Source organism: Salvelinus alpinus, chromosome 7 (assembly GCF_045679555.1).
Source record: "Salvelinus alpinus chromosome 7, SLU_Salpinus.1, whole genome shotgun sequence".
Classification (NCBI taxonomy): Eukaryota; Metazoa; Chordata; class Actinopteri; order Salmoniformes; family Salmonidae; genus Salvelinus; species Salvelinus alpinus.
Window position 1 is genome coordinate 82229312 of NC_092092.1, and position 9245 is coordinate 82238556.

Sequence of the window (9245 nt, forward strand, 5' to 3'; positions counted from 1 at the left end):
CTCACTGTACTCATCAATAACACATCATCTTAATACAATAGGAGATAGTAACTCACTGTACTCATCAATAACACATCATCTTAATACAATAGGAGATAGTAACTCACTGTACTCATCAATAACACATCATCTTAATACAATAGGAGATAGTAACTCACTGTACTCATCAATAACACATCATCTTAACCCTCCTGTTGTGTTCGTTTCATGTTAATTAATTCTGTGTTCTCGGTCCAAAATGACCACCCCATTATAGCTGATTATAAATCAATAATAATACATATATTATCACCTAATGTTGTGTTAGTGTAACGTTTGTCCTGAGAAGAAGGAGTGGACCAAAACACAGCGTGGTAAGTGTTCATATTTTAATAGAATAAATAACCTGAACACTGAACAAAATATCAAAGAGCAAGAACAAAAAAACGAAACAGTTCTGTAAGGTGAAGACACACAAAACAGAAAACAACTACCCACAAACACAGGTTGGAAAAGGCTACCTAAGTATGGTTCTCAATCAGAGACAACGATAGACAGCTGCCTCTGATTGGGAACCATACCAGGCCAAACACATAGAAATAGAAAACATAGAACAAGAACATAGAATGCCCACCCCAACTCACGCCCTGACCAAACCAAAATAGAGACATAAACAAGGAACTAAGGTCAGGGCGTGACAGTTAGATTGTTTTATCAACTTAAGTTCTTGTGAACATTACAAGTTTTGAACTTCTATTTACTATGTATGGCCTGTAGGCCTGTTGACCTGAGCTCATACAACTCGTTTTTGAGTAAAAAAAGCATAATGTATGGATTATTTTGACTATAACAAATACTCAGATGAAACATACTGTGCTATTTATCACAGACTACTTTGTGTCAAAGTTTAACACGGACTCCCTCCTCACCAGTGTCATGATCAAAGATATGATCAAGAGCCTCACATACAGTATATCATTTGGTCATTGTGCTGCCACAGAATGAATTGTGAACAAGGCCACAAAAAAGCTTTATATACCAGAGCTGTGAGAAAAGTTCCATATAATATTGAAACAATGTTACGATTGTTTGTGAGAATGCCAACAGCTGTGGGGTTCCCGTGGGGGAAATATTCTATTGGGGAAAGGTTCCCGTGGGGGTTGCCATGGAAGCCAAGAAGTGGAGGGAGGTGTTTGTGTGCTCAAACACACATGCATGTGGGGGTCTGGGAGAGGAAGTGTGTCCATCTGATGAATGGGCATGTACCTGAACTCAATTTTATACACTAATTGCAGTCTCACCCATTCATTTCTAATGACCGGTCTTTTTTGACCGGGAACAACACAGCTGTACAAAAGTTATATAAAACACCCAAAGTGTAATGAGAATCATCAAAATGCATGTTGTGTGTTCAGATGACCTGTGTGGACAAAGTCATGGAACCTTGTGACAATCAGATTAAATCAGAACTTTATTTTTCAGTGAGAAAACGTGTGAATCGGTCCAATTCAACCGGAACACAGCAGGAGGGTTAATACCGTAGGAGATAGTAACTCACTGTACCCATAAATAACACATCGTAATACCGTAGGAGATAGTAACTCACTGTACTCATAAATAACACATCTTAATACCGTAGGAGATAGTAACTCACTGTACCCATAAATAACACATCTTAATACAGTAGGAGATAGTAACTCACTGTACCCATCAATAAAACATCTTAATACAGTAGGAGATAGTAACTCACTGTGCTCATCAATAACACAACTTAATACAGTAGGAGATAGTAACTCACTGTACCCATCAATAACACATCTTAATACAGTAGGAGATAGTAACTCACTGTACCCATCAATAACACATCTTAATACAGTAGGAGATAGTAACTCACTGTACCCATCAATAACACATCTTAATACAGTAAGAGATAGTAACTCACTGTACCATCAATAAAACATCTTAATACAGTAGGAGATAGTAACTCACTGTGCTCATCAATAACACATCTTAATACAGTAGGAGATAGTAACTCACTGTGCTCATCAATAACACATCTTAATACAGTAGGAGATAGTAACTCACTGTGCTCATCAATAACACATCTTAATACAGTAGGAGTTAGTAACTCACAGTACTCCAGATCTGTCTGGCAGTCACATTAACGATCTAAGTGGGGTTCAATCTAGTGCAGTCTTTGGTGAGGGAATTTGTCTTTTCCAGTCTCCGTCCATCAGCGGCAGAATGATTTGTATTGATTTCATGTCTGGAGGCCCTGCAGACTACAGCTGTGACTCACCTCCCTCTCTGTGACAGACTCAACGTAAGGTACAGAAGGATCTGACTACAGACTACAGCTGAGAGAGAGGGGCTGTGACTCACCTCCCTCTCTGTGACAGACTCAACGTGAGGTACAGAAGGATCTGACTACAGACTACAGCTGAGAGAGAGCGGCTGTGACTCACCTCCCTCTCTGGGACAGACTCAACGTGAGGTACAGAAGGATCTGACTACAGACTACAGCTGAGAGAGAGGGGCTGTGACTCACCTCCCTCTCTGGGACAGACTCAACGTGAGGTACAGAAGGATCTGACTACAGACTACAGCTGAGAGCGAGGGGCTGTGACTCACCTCCCTCTCTGTGACAGACTCAACGTGAGATACAGAAGGATCTGACTACAGACTACAGCTGAGAGAAAGAGGCTGTGACTCACCTCCCTCTCTGTGACAGACACAACGTGAGGACAGAAGGATCTGCGTCCCCAATGGCACCCTATTCTCAACAGGGTGCACTACTGTTGACCAGAGACCAAAGCGCCCTGTTCAAAATTAGTGCACTATATCGTGAATAGGGTGCCTTTATGGACAAAGACAAGAATAAGTTGTTCTTTGGCCTTTCAACGTGCACAAAGCACCAGAAGTCATAACATAGGCTACAAACACCAAGGGATAGTTTGCAGTTTGGCACGATGCAGTTATTCAATACAGGCAGGAAGTTCCACAGCAAGACATACCACAAATAATAATGCATACAGTAACCATGTTGTGCCTACAAACAGGAAGTACCTACAGTAACCATGTTGTGCCTACAAACAGGAAGTACCTACAGTAACCATGTTGTGCCTACAAACAGGAAGTACCTACAGTAACCATGTTGTGCCTACAAACAGGAAGTACCTACAGTAAACATGTTGTGCCTACAAACAGGAAGTATCTACAGTAACCATGTTGTGCCTACAAACAGGAAGTACCTACAGTAACCATGTTACTGTCAAATCACATTACAGTCTATCTAACTGGTATGTTAAATCAGATCACATTACAGTCTAACTGGTATGTCAAATCACATTATATTACAGTCTATCTAACTGGTATGTCGAATCACATTACAGTCTATGTCAAATCACATTACAGTCTATCTAACTGGTATGTTGTATGTCTAGGTTGTCTATTTCTGTGTTTGGCCTGGTGTGGTTCCCAATCAGAGGCAGCTGTCTATCGTTGTCTGTGATTGGGAGCTATACTTAGGTAGCCTGTTTTCCATTGTGTGTTGTGGGTGATTGTTTTCTGTTTGTGCGTATTGCTTGCAGAACTGTTTCGTTTTCGTTCTTTATTATTTTTTGTCAATTCAGTGTTCAGTTTATTTAGTTTATTAAAATGGACACGTACCACGCTGCACCTTGGTCCTCCTCTCCTTCCACCAACGAGAATCGTTATACACATCACATTACAGTCTAACTAAACGGTATGTCTAATCAGATCACATTACAGTCTAACTAAACTCAGCAACAACAAAAAAACGTCCCTTTTTCAGGACCCTGTCTTTCAAAGATAATTAGTAAAAATCCAAATAACTTCACAGATCTTCATTGTAAAGGGTTTAAACACGATTTCCCATGCTTGTTCAATGAACCATAAACAATTAATGAACATGCACCTGTGGAACGGTCGTTAAGACACTGACACGGAACCCAAACCCGCTGCGCGCGTGCGCCATCCTGCGCTATCACGCATACATGTAAAATATCAAAACAAACTCTGAACCAATTTCATTAATTTGAGGACAGGTCGAAAAGCATTAAACATGTATGGCAATTTAGCTAGTTAGCTTGCACTTGCTAGCTAATTTGTCCTATTTAGCTAGCTTGCTGTTGCTAGCTAATTTGTCCTGGGATATAAACATTGAGTTATTTTACCTGATATGCACAAGGTCCTCTACTCCGACAATTAATCCACACATAAAACGGCCAACCGAATCGTTTCTAGTCATCTCTCCTCCTTCCAGACTTTTTCATCTTTGAATTTATATGGTAATCGGCATCTAAACTTTCATAGTATTACCACGACCACCGGCAAAACTGTTTTTTTTCTTTCAATCACCCACATGGGTATAACCAATGAGGAGATGGCACGTGGGTACCTGCTTCTATAAACCAATGAGGAGATGGGAGAGGCAGGACTTTCAGTGCGATCCGCGTCAGAAATAGAAAGGAGTTCTATTTTAGCCCTTGGAAATGCAAACGCTCGTTAGCACGCGCAGTGTGGGTGCAATAATTGAATAACATGGATTTCTAAATGTATTTTGTGACGTGTCCGGTCAGCATGTAACAGCTTGCAGACGGTAGGCAATTAAGATCACAGTTATGAAAACTTAGAACACTAAAGAGGCCTTTCTACTGACTCCGAAAACAACAAAAGAAAGATGCCCAGGGTCCCTGCTCATCTGCGTGAACGTGCCTTAGGCATGCTGAAAGGAGGCATGAGGACTGCAGATGTGGCCAGGGCAATAAATTGCAATGTTCGTACTGTGAGACACCTTAGACAGCGCTACAGGGAGACAGAACTGACAGCTGACCGTCCTCGCAGTGGCAGACCATGTGTAACAACAACTGCACAGGATCAGTACATCCGAACATCACACCTGCGGGACAGGTACAGGATGGCAACAACAACTGCCCGAGTTACACCAGGAATGCACAATCCCTCCATCAGTGCTCAGACTGTCCGCAATAAGCTGAGAGAGGCTGGACTGAGGGCTTGTAGGCCTGTTGTAAGGCAGGTCCTCACCAGATATCACCGGCAACAACGCCGCCTATGGGCACAAACCCACCGTTGCTGGACCAGACAGGACTGGCAAAAAGTGCTCTTCACTGACGAGTCGCGGTTTTGTCTCACTAGGGGTGATGGTCGGATTCGCATTTATCGTCGAAGGAATGAGCGTTACACTGAGGTCTGTACTCTGGTGTGGGATCGATTTGGAGGTGGAGGGTCCGTCATGGTCTGGGGCGGTGTCACAGCATCATCGGACTGAGTTTGTTGTCATTGCAGGCAATCTCAACGCTGTGCGTTACAGGGAAGACATCCTCCTCCCTCATGTGGTATACTTCCTGCAGGCTCATCCTGACATGACCCTCCAGCATGACAATGCCACCAGCCATACTGCTCGTTCTGTGCGTGATTTCCTGCAAAACAGGAATATCAGTGGCCCTGACGCCTTAGGCCTTGTTTCCTTTAACATATCTGGCCGTGATGCCTTAGGCCTTGTTTCCTTTAACATATCTGGCCCTGATGCCTTAGGCCTTGTTTCCTTTAACATATCTGGCCCTGATGCCTTAGGCCTTGTTTCCTTTAACATATCTGGCCGTGATGCCTTAGGCCTTGTTTCCTTCATGCTGTGATCAACAAGCTGACTCCTCTCACTATGCCTGTTCTCATCCGTAGATGCCTAACTCTTTTTATTGACCCATTTTGTTGTTTTAAAGTTCTGTGTCTTGGTTCAAATCAAATTTCATTGGTCACATACACATGGTTAGCAGATGTTACAAGCGAAACGCTTGTGCTTCTAGTTCCGACAATGCAGCAATGTCTAACAAGTAAACTAACAATTCCACAACTACCTAATACACACAAATCTAAAGAAATAACAATATATAAATATATGGATGAGCAATGACAGAGCGGCATAGGCAAGAGGCAATAGATGTATAAAACACAGTATGTACATATGAGATGAGTAATTCAAGATATGTAAACATTACTAAAGTGGCATTGTTTAAAGTGACTAGTGATCCATTTATTAAAGTGGCCAATGATTTCAACTCTGTATGTAGGTAGCAACCTCTCTGTGTTACTGATGGCTGTTCAACAGTCTGATGGCCTTGAGATAGAAGCTGTTTTTCAGTCTCTCGGTACCAGCTTTGATGCACCTGTACTGACCTCGCCTTCTGGATGATAGCGGGGTGAACAGGCAGTGGCTTGGGTGGTTGTTGCCCTTGATGATCTTTATGGCCTTCCTGTGACATCGGGTGGTGTAGGTGCAGACCGCACCACCCTCTGGAGAGCCCTGCGGTTGTTGGCGATGCAGTTGCTCTACCAGGCGGTGATACAGCCCGACAGGATGCTCTCAATTGTGCACCTGTAAAAATGTGTTAGGAAACAAGCCTAAGGATTGAATCATATTTGGGGCCATTCATGACTTACTGAACTATTTTCCTGGTTGTCTCCTTCCTTTTTGGATTCTGTTTTCCATTGGAAGATGGAATTTGCATGAAAGCACATTTTGTTTTGCATTGATCCGAGACCAGGCAGTTGATATTTTGGTCGGATACAGTGCCTCTACTTTCCGGAACTGAGAGAGACATGCTGCAAGAGACATCCTCAATAACAAGAGTTTCCTTTGACTGTTGGCTGCCTAGACACAGCAGGAACAAGACAGGCAGCTAAGTTTGTTGTATGGTCAAATCAAGAACAATTCATATTTTCATTTCATTTTTTTCATTTTTTTTCCACAGACTGTTTTTCTACAAAATTACAAGAACATCCTGTAGGCTTGTTTTCAGACATGCATAATAGACAGTTATTGCAGCTACTATGTATTCATATATGCATGTATACAGTATTGCTTCTAGATAGGCTGTGTGTGCTTTCCCGTGGTTAGTTGTAGTGATGTTGGCAACAACTCCAAGGTCTAGAAGAGTTACTCTGGGGCCGTTTCACTGCCAAAGGGCAGTCTCCTTTAGGCAACGTCTAACACTTTAATTACAAATGAATCATGTTTAGTTTTTCGATGTAAAACGGAGCATGTAAAGGACGTTGCATGTGAAACACACGTAGGAAAAGTTTGAATAAATAGCATTGTACACGTGTAGCATCCTTACAGAGAAACGAGAATGTAAAGAAAATCGTGTAGACACAAGTAGGGAAGGTTTAGTCTAAAATGTAGTATAAAATCAAACCATTTACACATATGAAAGGGTTGAAGTCTTATATAATCTAGTGGTCTGATTGTATGTATTTTAATGTGTTTGTTCCCATGGAGATAGGAGGACGTAAAGACAGTTGTTTGTATTTTAATGTGTTTGTTCCCATGGAGATAGGAGGACGTAAAGACAGTTGTTTGTATTTTAATGTGTTTGTTCCCATGGAGATAGGAGGACGTAAAGACAGTTGTTTGTATTTTAATGTGTTTGTTCCCATGGAGATAGGAGGACGTAAAGACAGTTGTTTGTTCCCATGGAGATAGGAGGACGTAAAGACAGTTGTTTGTTCCCATGGACATAGGAGGACGTAAAGACAGTTGTTTGTTCCCATGGACATAGGAGGACGTAAAGACAGTTGTTTGTATTTTAATGTGTTTGTTCTGATCAAATCAAATTTTATTTGTCACATACACATGGTTAGCAGATGTTAACACGAGTGTAGCGAAATGATTGTGCTTCTAGTTCCGACAATGCAGTAATAACCAACGAGTAATCTAACCTAACAATTTCACAACAACTACCTTATACACACAAGTGTAAAGGAATGAAGAATATGTACATAAAAATATGTGAATGAGTGATGGTACAGAACGGCATAGGCAAGATGCAGTAGATGGTATAGAGTACAGTATATACATATGAGATGAGTAATGTAGGGTATGTAAACATTATATTAAGTGGCATTGTTTAAAGTGGCTAGTGATACAATTTTCATAAATTTTTCCATTATTAAAGTAGCTGGAGTTGAGTCAGTATGTTGGTAGCAGCCACTCAATGTTAGTGGTGGCTGTTTTAACAGTCTGATGGCCTTGAGATAGAAGCTGTTTTTCAGTCTCTCGGTCCCTGCTTTGATGCACCTGTACTGACCTCGCCTTCTGGATGATAGCGGGGTGAACAGGCAGTGGCGCGGGTGGTTGATGTCCTTGATGATCTTTATGGCCTTCCTGTGACATCGGGTGGTGTAGGTGTCCTGGAGGGCAGGTAGTTTGCCCCCGGTGATGCGTTGTACAGACCTCACTACCCTCTGGAGAGCCTTACGGTTGTGGGTGGAGCAGTTGCCGTACCAGGCGGTGATACAGCCCGACAGGATGCTCTCGATTGTGCATCTGTAAAAGTTTGTGAGACAGAAGGCTGTAAAGACAGTTGTTTGTATTTTAATGTGTATGTTGCCATGGAGACAGGAGGATGTAAAGACAGTCATAATACATTTCACAAAGTTATAACCAGCGGCTGTTGTCTATGCAGGCTCATATCCCAGGCCACATCAACACTAAACAGGACAGAGGGATAATAACTATCTTCAATGGAGGTAGTAAAGGGTTGAATGTAGATTATGGTTGAATTTTATGGAGTTCGTTTTTTTTCTTCTTTTTTTAAGACGAAGAAGAAGGCACATTGGTCAGGATTACCAAACATCTGACCTGTACCCACGTTTCCTTGTAGATTCTTACCATACATAAAGTATCCTAGCTTGGAGTCTTCCACAATATATCCTAGCTTGGAGTCTTCCACAATATATCCTAGCTTGGAGTCTTCCACAATATATCCTACCTTGGAGTCTTCCACAATATATCTTAGCTTGGAGTCTTCCACAATATATCCTAGCTTGGAGTCTTCCACAATATATCCTAGCTTGGAGTCTTCCACAATATATCCTAGCTTGGAGTCTTCCACAATATATCCTAGCTTGGAGTCTTCCACAATATATCCTAGCTTGGAGTCTTCCACAATATATCCTACCTTGGAGTCTTCCACAATATATCTTAGCTTGGAGTCTTCCACAATATATCCTAGCTTGGAGTCTTCCACAATATATCCTAGCTTGGAGTCTTCCACAATATATCCTAGCTTGGAGTCTTCCACAATATATCCTAGCTTGGAGTCTTCCACAATATATCCTAGCTTGGAGTCTTCCACAATATATCCTAGCTTGGAGTCTTCCACAAACCATGCCTCTTATCTCTTTAGATCCCAAAACTAAGGACCTAGGATTCTCTTTAAAAAAAA